Consider the following 19,420-nt stretch of genomic DNA (forward strand, 5'->3'; position numbering starts at 1 on the left):
AGAGCCATCAGGCAGCTGGTTCCACAACCATCAAATCTCACAGAACTGGACAGTGCTATTCATCAGGCATGGTGTCAGATTCCTTGCGTCACCTTTCAACATCTCGTGGAGTCAATGCCAAGAAGAATCGCTGCAGTATTGAAGGCAAAAGGTGGCCCAATGAAGTACTGATGGGTGGTCATAATAATCTGGCTGGTCATAATAATCTGGCCACTCAGTGTATGAAAACAGCGCCCATGTTATGATGATTGCTTATGATGATAGAATTATTTTGCATGATAAAATATATCATCATAAGTTTTAAAGTTTATACATTCTATATAAATCATTCAAATTCATGATTAGAAGTTTTGCCTTTATGCAACAATTTTTTTTCTCTTTCCTAGTTATGAATAATTCCAGTGACCATTTATCACGTACTTAATACTCAGGTACTTTGCATATTTTATGTCATTTGAATTCTAATTGAGGTATATGAAGGAACAGAGACACACACAGCTAGAGGCAGAGGAGCCAGGACTCAGAACTGCCTGCCTGAGAAGCTGGTATATTTCCAAGACATTACTCTGCCTTATTGTTACCTGGGCCACCTTCGGCCTGGGTTACGGATGTCCAAGGTCTTGAAGCATTATCCTCCATGTTGCTAAGTCAGTTGCCTTGGTCCTCTTCACATGGGCATGCTGGCATTTTCAGTAGTGCTCACATCTCCTCTGCTCAGGAACAGTTTAGAATCTTAGATGTGGAAGGGATCCCACGAGTCTCCATCCTATCACGTCCCCAGTGGTGGCCCAGCTGTTTTTCGCTTCAGTGCTTCCTTTGCTGGAAGCTCTTGTAATTAGGAGTTTTTTTTTTTTTTTTTTAAATTAAATCTTTATTGTTCAGATTATTACATTTGTTCCTCTTTTTTCCCCCCATAACTCCCCTCCTTCCAGCTCCCACCCCACCCTCCACCCTCACTCCCCACCCACTGTGTTCATCCATAGGTGCATGATTTTTGTCCAGTCACTTCCCGCATCTCCCACACCCCTTTTTCCCCCAAGAATAGTCAGTCTATTCCCTTTCTATGTCCCTGATTCTATTATAATCACCAGTTCATTCTGTACATCAGGTTATTTATTCACTTGATTCTTAGATTCATTTGTTGATAGATGCATGTTTGTTGTTCATAATTTGTATCTTTACCTTTTTCTTCTTCTTCCTCTTCTTAAAGGATACCTTTCAGCATTTCATATAATACTGGTTTGGCGGTGATGAACTCCTTTAGCTTTTCCTTATCTGTGAAGCTCTTTATCTGACCTTCAATTCTGAATGATAGCTTTGCTGGATAAAGTAATCTTGGTTGTAGGTTCTTGGTATTCAGCACTTTGAATATTTCTTGCCATTCCCTTCTGGCCTGCAAAGTTTCTGTTGAGAAATCAGCTGACAGTCGTATGGGTATTCCCTTGTAGGTAATTGAGCCTCTTTCTCTTGCTGCTTTTAAGATTTTCTCTTTGTCTTTTGCTCTTGGCATTTTAATGATGATGTGTCTTGGTGTGGTCCTCTTTGGATTCCTTTTGTTTGGGGTTCTCTGCGCTTCTTGGACCTGTAAGTCCATTTCTTTCACCAGGTGGTGGAAGTTTTCTGCCATTATTTCTTGAAATAGGTTTTCAATATCTTGCTGTCTCTCATCTTCTGGCACTCCAATGACTCTGATATTAGACCGCTTAAAGCTGTCCCAGAGGCTCCTTACACTATCTTCACACTTTCGGATTCTTTTTTCATTTTGCTTTTCCAATTGGGTGTTTTTTGTCGAATCTTTGGTTTGATTATTGTACTCCTCTGGTCTGCTATTGGGTATAATATTCTTTATTTCAGTCCGTGTATGCTTACTTTCTAATTTCTTTATCGTAGCATCGAGGGTCTCATTAGTTTTCGTGAGGCTCTGCACAAATTTATGGCAAGCCCTCAAAATTGCGATTCTTAGCTCCATATCCTCCATTTCTGTCATGTTTCTTTGTCTCCGCATCTTTTATGCTTTCTTGGTGCACCCCCTTGTGGTCTCTGTGCGCAGTCTTGTTCTAGCCAAGCCTTAATTGTTGTAGTTAACACTAGAGGGGTTTGACCACCAGGCCGGCTGGCTGTGGAAATGGCTGTGTGGAAAACGTCTGCCTTCTGGGGAGGTGCTAATCCAGCCTTTGCCTGAGGCAATCGGCAAATGGCTGTGCGCAGGTTTTGGGCGGGGCGGGATCAACAGGGAGGGCGGAGGGAGCAGTTATGGCCACGCTCAGTCCCGTTCCCAGAGGCTCTGCTTCTCAGAACCCCGGCAGCTGCTGCAAACCTCGGAGAGAAAGCTGCCCTCAGGTCCCAACTGATGCCGGATAATCCCGCTTCTCCCGTTTGAGTCTGGGTCCCTAGAGACTCGCCCGGATCTGGAGCCCAGAGTCTGAGACTCACTCCTGGCAGAAAACGACAACCGCGCCCTCAGCCACCAGCCCGCTTTCGCGCGCACCTCGGTACCTTTGTATTTTCCACACTGCGCCGCCTCTGAGCCTCGATTTGCTGTTCTCTTTCCTTCTAGTTGTAGAGTCTCTCTTCAGCCAGCCTTCCTGTGGTTCTGGGTGATGTCCGTTCAGTCTTTTAGTTGTATTTTTGAAATGGTTGTTTGCGGCAGCGGTCTCCGGTGTTTACCTACGCCGCCATCTTGGTCTCCTAATTAGGAGTTTTTAAATGTTGCTCTATCTGCCACTTTGTAATTTGCACACATTGTTCTACATCCATTCTTACATCTCCTTCATCTTCTAGAACCAAGAGAAGTTCTGTAGAAAAGCATGCTGAGCAAGAGGCAACAATCTAGGAGGTTTGTATAGTTATCTTTTTAAATATATTACTAAATATTAAAATATAGCCACTCTCAAGCACTGATTAAGGGAAACCATGCCAATAAACCACTCTAGAATCATTAGCAACTGAAAGGGTTTGAGGCTAGCTTTAGCGAAATGCTTGCTGGTGCTAATCCATTTTCTATTATGCCTCTAACAAAGTTATTAAAATTAGTTCTTTCAGCAAAACCCCAAGATTAACTAAATGTTGAGGAAGCATTTAAAAATATGTATATACTAGTATATATAATGTTTTTATTGATTTCAGAGAGAGGAAAGGAGAGGGAGAGAGAGATAGAAACATCAATGATGAGAATCATTGATTGGCTGTCTCCTGCCCGTCTTTACAGGGGATTGAGTCTGCAATCCAGGCATATTCCCTGATTGGGAATCGATCCAGTGACCTCTTGGTTCATGGGTCGATGCTCAACCACTGAGGAAGCATTTTTGAATGCCTCATGGAGACTTTATTATTCTTATTTACACTTAAACATTAAACTATCTAACAGGCTTGATAGATGATCTGATAAGTGACTGTCCTCTCTAGAAATCACCACCTGTTGCTGTTAATGGTCTCTCATCTGTGGCCTTGAGACTCTAACCCAGCGGTTCTCAACCTGTAGGTCGAGACCCCTTTGGGGGTCGAACGACCCCTTCACAGGGGTCGCCTAAGACCATCGGAAAACACATATATAATTACATATTGTTTTTTTGATTAATCACTATGCTTTAATTATGTTCAATTTGTAACCATGAAAATACATCCTGCATATCAGATATTTACATTACGATTCATAACAATAGCAAAATTACAGTTATGAAGTAGCAACAAAAATAATTTTATGGTTGGGGGTCACTACAACATGAGAAACTGTATTAAAGGGTCGCGTTGCGGCATTAGGAAGGTTGAGAACCACTGCTCTAACCCATCTATTTTTCCCAACTGAGTGCTTTTAAAAGCAATTCCACCTCAAATATACTTCATTACCTCAGATCCAGGACAAACTATGAAGAAATTCAAAAGTCTTATTTAGGAAAGGTATTTTTTCATACTATTTTTGATTTGTGGTTGGGAGCCCAGGTATACAGAAGGCCAACTTCAAAATGCATTTTGACTGCACAGGCAGTCAGCACCCCTAACCCTGTATTGGTAAGGATCTCAAGATAAAATCATCCTGGCCCTGGCTGGTATGCTAAGTGGTTAGAGCATTGCCCCGTGCACCAAAGAGTCACAAGTTTGATTCCTGGTCAAGGGCACATACCTAGGCTGCAGGTTCAATTCCTCTGGCCCAGTTGGGATGAGTGCAGGAGGCAACCAACCAATGTCTCTCTCTCCCTTTCCCTCCCTCCCTTCCATTCTCTCTAAAAATCAATGGAAAAAATGTCCTTGGGTGAGGATTAACAACAACAACAATAACAACAACAAAATCATCCTGGATCCAGACTGTGCCCTGAATCCTGTGACTGTTGTCCTTCTGTGAAGAGGAGAGGACAAAGGGAGAGGTGATGATAGAGGCAGGGATTGGAGATACGTGTCTACAAGCAAATGAATGCCAAGGATTGCCAGCAGCCACCAGAATGACTTTTCCCTCAGAGCCTCCAGAAGGAACCAACCCCGCTGACACCTTGATTTTGGACCTCTAGCCCCCAAAACTATGAGAGAATAAATTTCTGTTATTTAAAACCATACAGTTGGTAACAATATGTTATTGCAGTCCTGGGAAACGAATACAGCGGTATCACAACAATTTAGAACTGAAAAAGCCTAAGTGTTTAACAATAAATGGTATACTAATCAAACAAGATACATTGAGAAAAGTAAAATGATTGACTGGAAGATGTTAGTAGACCTGAAGAAATGCCACTGCTAGTATTGCCTTAATTAAAAACATTAGTATTCGCCATCATAGCCTCGGAAGACAAAGGGACTGCTTGGCTTGTTCTCTCTGTTATTCTCCATATCACTGGTCACATTGTACTGAAATCATGTACCTTCCCTGAGGATGCTTTTTTATTCTCAGATGAAGCTCTGTGTCCTGGCAGAGGGACAGAACATGTTGATCACAATCAGTGCTAAGTAGATAGGCTGACCATGTATCCAGATTTGCCTGGAACAGTCCTTGTCTGTACCTGTTTCTTATCATAATTATTAATAGTGGTTTCTTTCATTTTCAGAAGTGTCCCATTGGGATGAAAAGCTACTTAGTCCTACTGTCAATAGATGCTCATTGTATATAGGAAGGACATGATCTTGAAAATCCCGTGAGGAGTCTGTTTGACAAAATGAAAGAGCGAAATCTTCCCTGTCTTTATTAGTTTTTGTTGTAAAATTCATATATAGAATTAATACATCCAGGGTGATCCTGTTAAAGTGAATCCAATCATGTCTTTTTGCTGCTCAGAATTCTTCCATGTCTTCCCATATTACTCAGAATAATAGTCAAAGTCCTTGCCATGGCCTACAAGCCCCACATGATCTGACCATTTCCTCCCGAAGCCCATTGCCTGGTCTAGCTGCCCTCTTTGTGGACATTCAAACACACACATATGTTTCTGAGTCAGGGATTTGCACTAGTTGCTGAAAAACGGGTGTCAAATTTGTGGAATATAGTTTAAAAAGTAGTATTTTGATATTAATAGACAGAAACATATCTATAATGGAAACAAGAAGATAGAAAATGACTGACCTAAAGTTAAAGCTCAATTAACTAGAACAAAACCACCAATAATCCCAAAGACAGTTGTCAACATAGAAGTGTTCAAACCTGTGGAGAATTCCTGTAAGAGTTTACTTGAGCTAAACTGATGACATCTGCCGGGGAGCAAAATCTGAAAGGCTCTGGAGAATAACAGTTTGCAGTTCTTTGGTTGTTTTTTTTTTTTAAATCCATTTGAGATTAAGGAGGGGATATAAGGAAGATTATTTGAGGGTGGGAGAAAGCAAAGGGGGGTTGTCCTCTTTGGATTCCTCTTGTTTGGGATTCTTTGTGCTTCCTGGACTTGTAAGTCTATTTCTTTCACCAGGTAGAGGAAGTTTTCTGTCAATTATTTCTTCAAATAGGTTTTCAATATCTTGCTCTCTCTCTTCTTCTGGCACCCCATAATTCGGATGTTGGTACGCTTGAAGTTATCCCAGAGGCTCCTTACACTATCTTCATATTTTTGGATTCTTTTTTTCTTTTTGCTCTTCCGATTGGGTGTTTTTTGCTTCCTCGTACTTCAAATCTTTGACATGACTCTTGGGATCCTCTAGTCTACTGTTGAATTTCTGTATATTATTCTTTATTTCAGTCAGTGTATGCTTAATTTCTGACTAGTCCTTTTCCATTTTTTTTTGGCATTCTCACTAAGATCCTTGAAGGTCTCACTAAGTTCCTTGGAGGTTTCTAGAAGATTCTTGAGTAACCTTATAACTGTGGTTTTGAACTCTATATCCCGTATTTTGCTTTTATCCATTTCTTTCATTTGTGACATGTTTCTTTGTCTCCGCATTTTGGCTGCTTCCCTGCATTTGTTTCTATGTATTGGGTAGCTGCTAAGTCTCCTTTAGTTGATAGAGTGGCCTTGTGTGGTAGGTGTCCTATACTGTAGGGCCCAGTGGCTCAGCCTCCCTAGTCACCTGAGGTGGACACTCTCGGTGCACCCCTTTGTGGGCAGTGTGCACAGTCTTGTTATAGTTAAGCCTTGATTGCTGTTGGTATCACTGGGAGGAATTGACCTCCAGGCCAATTGGCTGTAAGGACCAGCTGTGTCTACAATGGAAGAACTGCTGTGCAGGAGACACCCTATGGGGCAGGACTTGCTTCACTGGGGCTTTGGTGTTCACTAAGTCTGCCCCTTGAGTGTGTCACTTACGGATGTGAAGAGTTGTAATCTGTTATGGTCTCAGACTGGCCACTGGGTACACAGGCTCTTGGATCTCCAAGGGCAAAAGACAAAAAAAGAATCTTAAAAGCAGCAAGAGAAAAACAGTTAGTTACCTACAAGGGAGTACCCATACGACCGTCAGCTGATTTCTCAACAGAAACTATGCAGGCCAGAAGGGAGTGGCAAGAAATATTCAAAGTGATGAATAGCAAGAACCTACAACCAAGATTACTCTACTCAGCAAAGCCATCATTTAGAACTGAAGGTCAGTTAAAGAGCTTCACAGACAAGAAGAAGCTAAAGGAGTTCATCACCACTAAACCAGTGTTATATGAAATGCTGAAGGGTATTCTTTAAGAAGAGGAAGAAGAAGAAAAAGGTAAAGATAAAAAAATTATGAACAACAAAGTGACAACGTACATATCTATCAACAAGTGAATCTAAAAATCAAATAAAAAAAATCTGATGAACGAACAAACTGGTGAATATACTAGAATCAGGGGCATGGAAAGGGAGTGGACTAACAATTCTCGGGGGGGGGGGGGCGGGCGAGGGGTGCGGGAAGAGATTGGAAAAAGAGCTTACACCTATGGACGAGGACAGTGGGGGGGGGGGAGCGAGGGCCTGGGGTTGGGTGGGAACTGGGTGGAGGGGAGCTATGGGGGGAAAAAAGAGAAACATCTGTAGTAATCTGAACAATAAAGATTTTTTAAAAAAGACAGGAGGTATAAGGAAACAATACAGTATTAGGCATGAAGAAGAGTAAACTCTATTAGGGATTTCTAAATTATAGAAGAATAAAATAGTAAGTTATGACAATAATTTTGATAGCATAGATGAAATAGGTATTTTAAAGAAAAATATAATAACTGATACATGACTCAATAAATATATTTTTTAAATGCAAAAACACCCATATCCATTAATGATGGGTTGTTAGGCAAACTTTCCTTCCCCAAAGGCATCAGGTCCAGAAGGTTTTATAAGTGAATTGTACCAAACCTTAAAGGAGCAGATAATCTCTAGTTTATATAAAGTGTTATAGGAAAAGAGGGAAATTAAATTGCTGTACATTTAGTATATTATTCATAATAACATGATGAATTCAAGATAAAATTTGTAGGCCAACTATACTTGTGGAGAAAAAGGAATTAGACAGAAAGTAACCTCATAGGGTGATCTGATCATAAATTCCTGAATGGGGGTAGGGTTATGGTAGGTAGTCACATCCTAGGCTTATAACACTTTTTTGGCATATAACTTCTTTAATTGAAGGTTGATCTTTGCCTTAAGTAGCCCTGTCCATTGTTTTTGTGCATTGAGGTTAACACACTTTGGAAATAAACCATAACCACCCTTAAGAGAGCACATAATCTTAACTCTCCTGTAATCATTTTCTAAGTATCAGATCTTGATTCCAGGTGTATCCTGTTTAGCTCAAATAAACTTTTATACAAATTCTCTACATCTTTTGATGTACTTATGTCAAAATATTTATGAACGTTATTTCATAAAAATATTTATTAATCAAATCCATCAATATACAAAATAAAAAATGTTAAATGTTCAACATTAGGATCCTATCAATATAATTTACATGAACACTATAAAAAGAAAAATTATATGCTAATCTTAATAGGTTTAAGAAAAAAGCATTAGATGAAATTCAATGCTCACTTCTGAGTTTTCAGAAAAACCTTAACATTTTCTACTAAATACTAAGGACAAGTTCTACCAAATATTTAATGATAATTCCAATTTTATAAAAATTCTTTTAGATTCTAGAAAAAGAGGGAACATCCCCCAATTCATTCTATGTTAGCATAATCTTGATACTCAAACTGAACAAGGACAGTGAAAGGTGATAGAACAGGCCACCCCATAGTATACCACATTAGTTTAAGGATTATTCAAAGCTAAAGCCATTTGAAAAATATCAGCGGCAAGAAGGATACTCTGGCCTTCCTTTTTCTTCCTAAAAGCAAGAGTTAAAAGTCCACATGAAAGGTGCCCTCCCTGTACCAAGAGGGAGAAACATTCTTATTGCCAGAGATGGGGAGTCAAGGTGGCACAAAATCTGTACAAACAGACCCTGTTAGAAAATATTTTTTCTCCCTCTAGTCTCCCCATATATTTTAGTTACTTTCCCACAGTGGCTATTCTTTGCTTTCCCTAGTATATAAACACTTAGGCCTAATCACCCCTTTCTTTCTTTTCCTAGGGGCTGCCCATATACATGTAAAGATCTGTATGCTTTTTTCATGTTAATCTGTCTTATGCCAATTTAATTTTCAGGCTCAGCCAGAGACTCTAAGAGGGTAGAGGTAAAGTTCTGCCTCCCCTACAATAATATTAAATGAAAAAATTTACTGTCTAATCTCATTCCTTAGCATAGGCATAACATTTTTAAAAATAAAATCTTATAAAAAAAAACCCCAAATCTCATAATTGTATAAAAAAGGAAATAATTTACAATCAGGTTGAACTCCTTCCAGGGATACAAAACTGCTTTAGTGTTAGAAGGTACAAGTATATTATTCACCTCGTATGTAGTAAAGATATTCACCTTGCCCCAAAAGAGGTCTGGCCTTCATCCTTGTAATGGATGGTAATCTACGTCTTTGGAATGCCGTGCCTGATAGGAGTGTCCTTGTTTGTCTGGGAGCTTTGGATCACTGGATAGTCTAACAATATGATTTAGGATGGAGGCTGGCTCCATAGAAAGACCAACAGCATGATTTATGGTGGAGGCTGGGACAGAAACCAGCCACGTGGGCAATCAGTCATGCATAAGCAATGGAGTCCTGGTAAGAACTCTGGACAGCAGATTCTGGTGAGGTTCCTTGGTTAACAGTACTTTGCTACTTTGTGCAGATTGTCACACATCGAAACTGGGAAGGCAATATGTCCATGACTCCATGGACACCAACTCTGTGCTTGGTATCTTCTGGACTCTGCCCTATGTGCTCCTCTCCTTGACGGATTTTAATCTGCCCTACCATCATCAAATCAAGCAAATGATTTTAATTCTCCTAAAATCCCAACAACACAAGCTGATTTTAAAATGAACATGGAATAGCAAAGAACCAAGAATAACCAAGACAGTTCTGAAGAAGATGGGGTCCTGTGTAATCAAGTATCAAGTTTTAGTATAAAGCAGTAGCAGTTACAACGTTGTGTTATGTATGGCACAAGGCTAGACCAAGGGAACAGACTAGAGGCCCAGTGATAATAGACCGACATCCTGTACACAGTAGTCAATGCTAGGGCTAGAAGATCCAAGGAGGAAGAGGGAGAAAGGAAGGGGAAATGTGAAAGAAGTAGTGGTCTCGGTCGCTGTGTACATTGACCAAGGCCAAAACTATTTTTCTTGCTATTTTAGGAATTGGGCACATCAAGTGTGATCCAAGTCACAGTTCAGTTTTCACACTAAGGAAGAGGATCAGTTACATAATTTGTGAGGCCCATTGCAACATGAAACCTCAGGACCTCTTGTTTAAAAATTATTAATCAAATAAGATGGTGACAGCAGAATATTACACAAATGTGAGGCTCTTTTAAGTGTGCGTCCAGTGTGACTGCATATGTCATATCCAAAGGCAGCCCTACCAAAGGAATAATCCTACGTCTCCCTGTAGTGCGGGGTCTGAGTAATGGACTATTTTGAATCATACATACATTGCTCTGAACTTTGTAGGTGTCAGCTAATATGAAAAAAATTATATTTTATGTCAGTGTTTCCACTCACAACTATATTCAATATTCTCTGAAATTAGGACAAAGAATTTTCTACATTTTGGTCAGTTATGTTAACTCAAACTCACTTGAAACTCAATACTTCATTTAAAGTTTCCACTTAAAGTCAGTTGCAGGGGCATAGCCCAGTTCTGAGCATTTAGAGAGTTACTTTAAATTTTCTTCCATTACCCTTAATGCATTTTCTATTGTTTGGCATTTTCCTGTGGCATTCATTTTCAACTTGAAATATTAATAAACATTTCACTAAGGCAACACATTTTATTTTAGGTTGCTTTATTTTTTACTGTCAAAATAAATAAATTAGTGTTCAAAATTATAGAGAGTATGATATATTAATGTGAATAATTGGTAATCCATAAAAATTGATTTTCTAGAATGGCGTACAGTTGAACTATTCAAAATTGGTCTTTATACATTTTTAAAGAAATCTGGTCTACTTTAAAGAATATATTTTGAAATATATAATGTATAGAAGCTTCTACTACATTAGTTTGAATCTTGCGAAGACTGACTGGTTGCCTCACTTATCTATAATAATAAAAGCGTAATATGCTAATTAGACCTGATGGCCAAACAGCGGAATGACCGTCTGGTCTGGACAATCTTCTGGATGAAGCTGGGGCTGCGAGGGCTGAGCTCTTTGCATGAATTTCATGCATTGGGCCTCTAGTTATTTATATAATATGCATAATGCTTCTACTTCATCAATAGAGTCTCTAGAGAATAAAGTTATAGTTGGAGTTAAAATATTCATATGTGTGTGGTAGTTTCTTGCACCAAGATAGTGCTTCTGGGGCCATTTAGGGTAAATTCTATGGCTGACTAAAATTTTCAAATAGATTCCTGTACCCTCCAATGAAGAATTCAACTCACTTTCAGAGAAGTGACTAAGTGAATGACTATGATGGTTGTTACACAGTTTCTCTCAAAATGCTGCAGAGGATTTTATCTTTGATTCAGGTCAAATCTTCTTGCAAGTTTTTCTCATTGGAGATCTGGCTGAAGCCACAAGCCAGTGTTTTTAAGAAGTTAAAAGAGTGCATGAGGTAACCTGCATTTGCTGTTATTAGATGGCCACTACTGTGAGTGATTTTATTTGACAGCATCATAACTGATTACCTGAAAATGTGAGCCAATAGCTGTCTCTCCAAGAAAAGTTCAATGTGCAATTTACATTTTCTACACTTCCTTTCCACTGCTAACAAATCAACTTCAGACCTCTGTTCAGCCCCCAAAGGCAGCTTTAATGGAAAAAGGAACAGCCTTAACCTCCTTTAGGATGATCACACTGAGCCACCAAGAGAGAAGGCAGAGTTGGTGGATAGGAATAGGAAAAGACTTAATAAAAATTCTAAGATCCATAGGAAATGGGCAGATTTTCCAAGGACAGTGGCTAGTCCCAAAACTCCCAGTTAAGAATAGTGGATTTTTATTGACTATCTTCCAAGTTATGTTAGCCCAAGGCCTGGCATACCCTGCCTCCTTCCGTCTACTCTCCCTGCTTGCCAATTAGTCACAGGCCTCCATTTTTCTGCCTTGTCTTTTGTTTTGGGAGTATTTTTTTCCCCCTGAGAAATCCTATCTAATAATAGACAAACATGGTAATTGACCATACCTTTGCTACACCTCCCATTGGCTAATCAGTGCGACATGCAAATTAACTGCCAACAAAGATGGCGTCTAATTTGCATACTGCAGGCAGGGTGGGACAGCGCCATCCCACCTGCCCCACCACCATATAGGCCTGCTATTTGCGACCTGGGGTGGTGGGACAGGACAGCGCCATCCCGCCTGCCCTGCTGCCATCCGGGCCTGCTATCTGCGACCCGGGGCAGCGGGCGTCCGTGTGTGACCCGACCTGGGGTGGCCGGGCGGGGCAGCAGCGATCCGCCGGCCCACCCGGGCATCCCGTGTGCGACTCGACCCGGGGCGGTGCCCCAACCTCCGGGTTGACCCTGCCGTGTGCATAACCCAGGGAGGCGGGGCAGGCACTGAGGGATCGGGCCTGCCATCTGCCACCCGGGGAGTGGGCCTAAGTCAGCAGGTGGTTATCTCCCGAGGGGTCCCAGACTGTGAGAGGGCACAAGTGGGGCTGAGGGACCCCCCCCCCCCCCCCGCGGCCAGTGCACAAATTTTTGTGCACTGGGCCTCTAGTCCTATATAATAAAAGCCTAATATGCAAATTGCCCCTTGGGCAGTTGTTTGACTGGGAGTTCAACCACTTGCTATGACATGCCCTGACCACTAGGGGGTGGTGTGGAACATGGCAGGCCCCAATTGGCCCCGACGAGAGCAGGACCACGGTGGGATGGTGGAACAGGTGAGCAGGCGGTGTCAGGTCAAGGCAGGTGCAAGCAGGGGCCTGATCACCTCACTGATCACCCTGCAGACGGAGACCAGCAGTGGTGGCAGGGGGTAGGACCACTGCCCAGCTCCCAGGTGCTGAGGGAGCCGGGCAGGGGGCCTGGCCCTGATCTATTATCCTGCAGGCAGGATGGTGGAGCAGGTGAGGGGGCAGCACCAGGCCAAGTTGGGGTGCCAGGTGGGGTTCAGGGCTGCGGGGCTAGGGGTGTGAGCTGGGGCCCGAACTCTGCAGGCCACCCCGAGAGACCCCACCCATGCATGAATTCGTGCACTGGGCCTCTAGTTTTATATAATAGAAGAATTTATTGGCCATTTGAATAACCTCTTTTGTGATTTGCTCTTTTTATAAAAAATATGTTTTTTTAAATTGATTTTTAGAGAGAGAGGAAGGGAGTGGGATAGAGAGATAGGAACATGGATGATAGGGGAACATCATCGATTGGCTGCCTCCTGCATATTCCCTATCAGGGATTGATCCCCAAACCCAGGCATGTGCCCTGACCAGGAATTGAATGGTGACTTTTTGGTTTATGGCTCAATGCTCAACCACTGAGCCACACCAACGGGGCTGTGATTTGCTCTTATTCATTTTTCTATGTGATTGTTTACCTATTTTCTTATTAATTTATAGATGATACTTATATGTTTGGAATAACCTTTTAACTATTATTTGTGTTGTAAATATTTTCTTCTATTTTGGGCTTCCCTTTTCATTCTTAAAGATGTCTTTTGGTGAATGAAAGTTATTAATTTCAATTTAATTAAATAAATGATTTGTGCTTTTATAGGTCTTTTAGGGTTAGTATTTTTAAAGTCCTATTTTATAAGTTGTTCCAACTCTTGCCCTGGCTGGTGTGGCTCAGTTGGTTGAAGTGCAGTCCCATGTATCAAAAAGTTGCCAGTTTGATTCCCCAGTCAGGGCACATACCTAGGTTATTTGTTCCATCCCCCATGGGGTCACATGGAAGGCAACCAATTGATTTCTCTCACATCGATATTTCTCTCTCCCTCTCTCACTCCCTCCCTCTCTCAAATCAGTGAAAAACATATCCTCCGGTGAGGATTCAAAATAATAATAATAATAATAATAATAATAACGTATTTCATGATGATATTCTCCTACTATATCTTCTTGAAGTTCTTTCATTTATTTCCAAAAAAATCTGGAATTAATATATGTGTATGGTGTATGGTAGGCACTAAGTTTATTTTATTTCCATATAGATATTTAATTGTTCCAATATTATTTATTAAAGAGAGCCTCTTCTCTCCCCTCACTGTATAATGCCACCTTTCTCATAAATCAAGTGTCCATGTGTGGCTGTCTATTTTGGCTCTCTTTTTATTTCCTTGGTTTAGTTTTTCTTTTTGTGCCATTCTCTCAATCACTGAGCCATGCCAGCTGGGCGAAGAAATATTCTTTATAATTTTGATTCCTCTAAGCCATGAATATATTTCCCATTAATTATTTAGATATGGCTTTATTTGTGTTAGTAATGTTTTATAGTCTTTTTGCATTAAAGTCTTGCATATCCATTGTTAGATTTATTCTTTGATACTTTTTCAGTTACTGTGAATAGTATCTTTTCATTTGATTTTTTATTATTACTATACTAGAGGTCCAGTGCACAAATTCATGCACGGGTGGGGTCTGGCTGGCCTACCCCGATCAGGGCCGATCGGGCCAGGCTGGTTGGGGAAAGGGGACTAAGGAGGTTGGCCGGCTGGCTGGGGGAGGGTGCCATGGGCGGTTGGCTGGCTGGCACTGCACCCAGGTCGAACTCCCGGTCGAACCCCCAGTCGAAGGGACAATTTGCATATTATCCTTTTATTATATAGGATAGAAATTTAAATAGATTTTAAAATAGTTTCTAATATAACTTTGCTAAACTCATTAGTTTTTTAAATTTGGCCATAGGTTCTTTTTAATTTTTTACTTACATAATCATATCACCTGTGAATAATGATGTTTCATTTCTTCATTTTCAATAATTATGCAATTTAATTTTCTTTTCATTCTACACTGGTTAGGACCTTCAGATCCTACAATGATGTATGTTGCTTTAAAGTGGTAATAAATCCTTATCTTGTACTAGGTCTCAAGAAAGAACTTTCAAAATTTTACCATGAAGTGTGACTTTATTCAAAGGTTGCTTTGTAAATATCCTTTATTAGGTTAAGAAAGTACACTTGCAGTGCAAGTTTGCTAGTAATATTAGTTTTTTTTTAAATTTTTAAAGTAATTTTATTTATTTATTTATTTTTAATTTCTTTATTGGTTAAGGTATTACAAATGTATCCTAGTATTAGTTTTTTAAAATCATGAATGGATATTGAATTTTACCAAATGTTTTTACTGCAACTATTTTATAAAATTTTATTTATTGAGATAAAGTGGAGAGACTGTGCAGCAATCTTTGTATCACCCTAAATAATGTCTTGAATCCCATGTTCTGGGAAGAACTCTACTCTACTTTGTGGTCCTCACCCTTGAAAGTGACCTCTGAATAAGCTAGAAGAGCTGTCTATGTGTTTTATTTTTTGTTTTATTTTTATTTTTATTTTTTTGTCTATGTCTTTTATAGGAATCATGAAATAAAGAGAAGCAAGACCAAAATGTGTTGTGAGAGAACACATAGACATTCAGCTGTTTCCTCCATCATAAAGCATAAGAAATATTTTCAAATGTTAAGCAATTCATTTCTAAACAATTTAAGTTAATGAGAAACAAAAATCTCATTTTTAAATGATCAATGTACCATGAAGATAACAAAGTAATTTGGAACAAAATGACATGAGCTACATTCTGATTTCATTATTGGTGACACTGTGAATATAAATGTAAAAACTAAATCCTGCCCACACCTCCATTTTCTCCTTGAACTTTTGCAATTTATTCCCAGGTTTTCCTGACTTGAAATATACACCAACGCGCGTGCACACACACACACACACCCCCTCTACCTGGAACACTCCCATCAGTTTCTTGGCTAATTTCAACCTCTCAGACGGCTTTAATGTCACTTCCTCCTGGAAGCACTCCCTGACAAGCTCTTCACCTCCACACCCAAATAGGAACCAGGCTCTTGTAAACGTACCGTTATAGCACTTTGAAATTTTCCTATCATATCATTCATCAAATTTCACTTATTTGCTTGTCTTCTCTAAAAACTGTAATCTCTTAGGGATGGACTCTCTTGCTCACAGTTGAATTCCAGGCCCTGAATTAGTTCCTGGCACATATCAGGGGTTCAATAAATATTTATTGAATGAATGAACAATTAAAATCGTAAGCCATCTTTGATTCCTGAATTATTAGTGTTAACCACTAATGGGACTTGGAGCTGGTGGCAGGGCCCACTGTCTGTAGCCCGAAGAGCTCCTGAGAACGTAACTTCCCCGAGGTGAAGAGAGGTGGTTTCCTGAGTCCCTGCCTAATCCCAATGAGAGGCAGGCTGCCTGGGTGTGAATTCCCACTACACCACTTAGTAGCCGTGCGACCTGGGACAAAAGACTTAATTTTTGTGTGCCTTCGCACCTCTCAGAAGGTTGTTGTTGAAGGATTAAAGGTGCTTAACACAGTGCCCAGCACATAGTGAGAGCCTAATGAATGCCATTCCCATAATGGACAGTAAGTGAGGGTATTGTTGGAGTGCCTGGCATGCCCAGAAAGGAAGGCAGAGGATCCCATTGGGGAGGAAACATTCAGTTCTCTTGTAAAGAGGTAGTAATGCTTGGCCGATCTGGCTCAGTGTGTAGAGCATTGGCCTGTGCACCGAAGGGTCATGGGTTCAATTCCGGTCAAGGGCACATGCCCAGGTTGCAGGCTGGAACCCCCAAAAGGGGGCACGCAGGAGGCAGCCAATTAATGATTCTCTCTCATCATTGATGTTCCTATCTCTCTCTCCCTCTCCCTTTCTCTGAAATCAATAAAAATATATTTTAAAAAAAAGAGGTAGTGGGGACCCCAGTGAAAGGGTGAAGTATCAGCCACCTCACCCGGAAATCCAGCTGGAGCTACTGAGTCCCCTGCAGCCCAAAACCGACACTGAGCACCAAGGAGAAGGCTGTTTGGGGAAACAGTGACTTTTCTTTTTTTTTTTTTTTTTTTTAATATATTTTATTGATTTTTTACAGAGAGGAAGGGAGAGAGATAGAGAGTTAGAAACATCGATCAGCTGCCTCCTGCACATCTCCTACTGGGGATGTGCCCGCAACCCAGGTACATGCCCTTGACCGGAATCGAACCTGGGACCTTTCAGTCCACAGGCCGACGCTCTATCCACTGAGCCAAACCGGTTTCGGCAACTTTTCTTTACATTTCAACATTGAAAGCCTGTATGTAAAAGGGAGAAATTCTTAAAAGGATGAACTTCCTTGTTCATCATCTTACTGCCAGGGTCCTGGTCTGAAAGAGCAATAACCAGCGGCATATCCGGGACCAGCCCCCAGCCTTTCCCTGCCAGCGCTCAGATGAGGGAGGACAGTGGTTGCCAGAGAACAGTGGGGAGCTGTGGGCTGGCTAGCCTCCTTTCCAACCCAAGCCCCCGTCCCATCGGCCGCCTTCTGCCAGGGGTGGACACAGCTCGAACAAACGAGATGCAAGAGAATATTTATGTTCTTGGGCTTTGGGAAAATTTTTTGCTTTCCTGATGAAAAAGAGACAGAATGGGCGCTAGCATGTCTCATTTTGCCCTTTGTTCCCTGCCTTCTTCATGCCAGACCATGGGGAGATGTGCTGTCTGCGGTGTAGCAGCCCTTTTGTAACCACCAGTAATGAGGATGAAAGCAAATGCCTTCAAGCTGAGGAGGGTGGGAGGAAAGAGAGTAAGGCCTGGGTCCCTGGTGGTGTCGGAGCTCCTACGCCAGCCCAGGCTGCTCACCTCTGCCCTGTGGTTGTCAGAGACAAAGAAACGCCTTTTGGTTCAGATGGGTGTTGGTTGGGTTTTCTTGACTTTGAATGGACTCCTAGCTAATAAATATAGCCTGCAGCCCAAAGCTGCAGACCCGGTGACCCACAATGGCAATACTTACCTTAGTATCTTATAATCACTAGTTTTCTTTCTCTCCTACTAGCCCTGAGTTCCTTGAAGGTAGAGAACTGGCTTTACTTACTTCTCTATCTGCAGCTTACAGTAGACACTCAGGAGATGTTTGATAAATGAGTCTGTTTCATTGGCTGTATTGTGCTTACGGAGCTTGCAAATGAGGAATGGAGTGCTATGGTTCAGCCGGGAAGGGCGGAGCTTCTGTAAGAAATGAGGGGCATCTCGAGAGAAGTGAAGGCTCTGAGCCAGCAAATGAACTTTTGTGGTTTCCCTTATTTCTGGATGTATTATGACCAAACAACAACAACAACAAAACAAAGTATGCTGATAAATAGAAAAGATCAGATATTTTTAGTGTTAATGAAAACATATGTTCATCATAGAAACAGAATTAACCTTAATGGAAGAAGGAGTGATTGGAACAACAAAAAAGGGCAAAATAATTTTCCTCCCCTTACGAATGTGGCTGCTCACACAGGAAAAGGACCCCTGTTTTACCAGCAAACACTTGTACTGTATTTTAAAGACTCTGGCGCCATGACTGATTAGGAAATGGCCACTGTCCTTATCAGCTTCATTCAGGGAGCCTCAGCCGCTGCCTCGGGGCACAGAAGTGCTTGCAAAAGGTTATTTCTCAGGGCTCTGTCTTTCCCCATTTGCCTTCTCCTCTGCCTGCGGCTGATTTAATTTCCTTCAGCATCATGAGGCTCCTGAACCAACTCACCCCAGCCTTTCTGTCGCTTGCATTTCAGCTGCCCAGTTCTCTGCAGAGCTTCTATTTTAAAATGCTTATGTAACGACTTTGGTTCTGCTGGGGTCTTTTGGCTCTTAAAGATTTAAAAAAGAATTATTGATTTTAGAGAGAGAGGGGAAATGTGTGTGTGTGGGGGGGAGAGAGAAAGTGAGAGAGAGAGAGAGAGAGAGAGAGAGAGAGAGAGAGAAACATCTACTGTTGTTCCACTTATTTATGCATTCATTGGTTGACTGTTGCATGTGCCCTGACTGGGGACCAAACTGGCAACCCTGGCACATAGGAACGATGCTCTAACCAACTGAGCTACCTGGCCAGGGCAGGTTGAAGATTTTAATCAAATTGTCTTGAATATCCACTTCAATCCTGGTGGAACGTCTAATGCCTTCTCCAAGATTTCCCGGGGCTCCCAGGAGACTCAGTGCCAGCCGCAAGGACACTCTGCTCTTACTTCCTACCCCTGAGCCGCTGGTGCTTCCCACTCTATACTTGTGCTAATTCCTCATCTCTGCTTTGGCATCAACACAACCAAGGGACTAGGACCTTTCCTTAATTTGTATTTCTGTTGTGAATAAGCCAACTAATTATATCACCTAATGTGACTTCTTCCTAAGTAACACAGAGAACTTCTTTAGTGCATTTGTATAAGCACCTATCCTATGTCTGGCATTGTCATGCCAGGGACACTTTAATGACCCATAAAGTAGGTGATGGGAAGATAACTGAACAAGAGAGCCGCAGTCCCTGTCTCTGCAGGGCAGCAGACAGGCCAG

General features: G+C 41.3%; 1 long non-coding RNA gene across 1 annotated transcript in view; it reads right to left on the bottom strand.

The window, feature by feature from the left end:
* The window catches only part of LOC139005574 (uncharacterized), a 52,410-nt gene that overhangs the window by 14,319 nt on the left and 18,671 nt on the right, over positions 1-19,420 (bottom strand). The gene's annotated exons all lie outside the window — the stretch shown is intronic.

Source organism: Myotis yumanensis, unplaced genomic scaffold (genome assembly GCF_028538775.1).
Source record: "Myotis yumanensis isolate MYYU_CA2020_CCGP unplaced genomic scaffold, mMyoYum1.0.hap1 SCAF_3, whole genome shotgun sequence".
In the NCBI taxonomy this organism is placed as follows: domain Eukaryota; kingdom Metazoa; phylum Chordata; class Mammalia; order Chiroptera; family Vespertilionidae; genus Myotis; species Myotis yumanensis.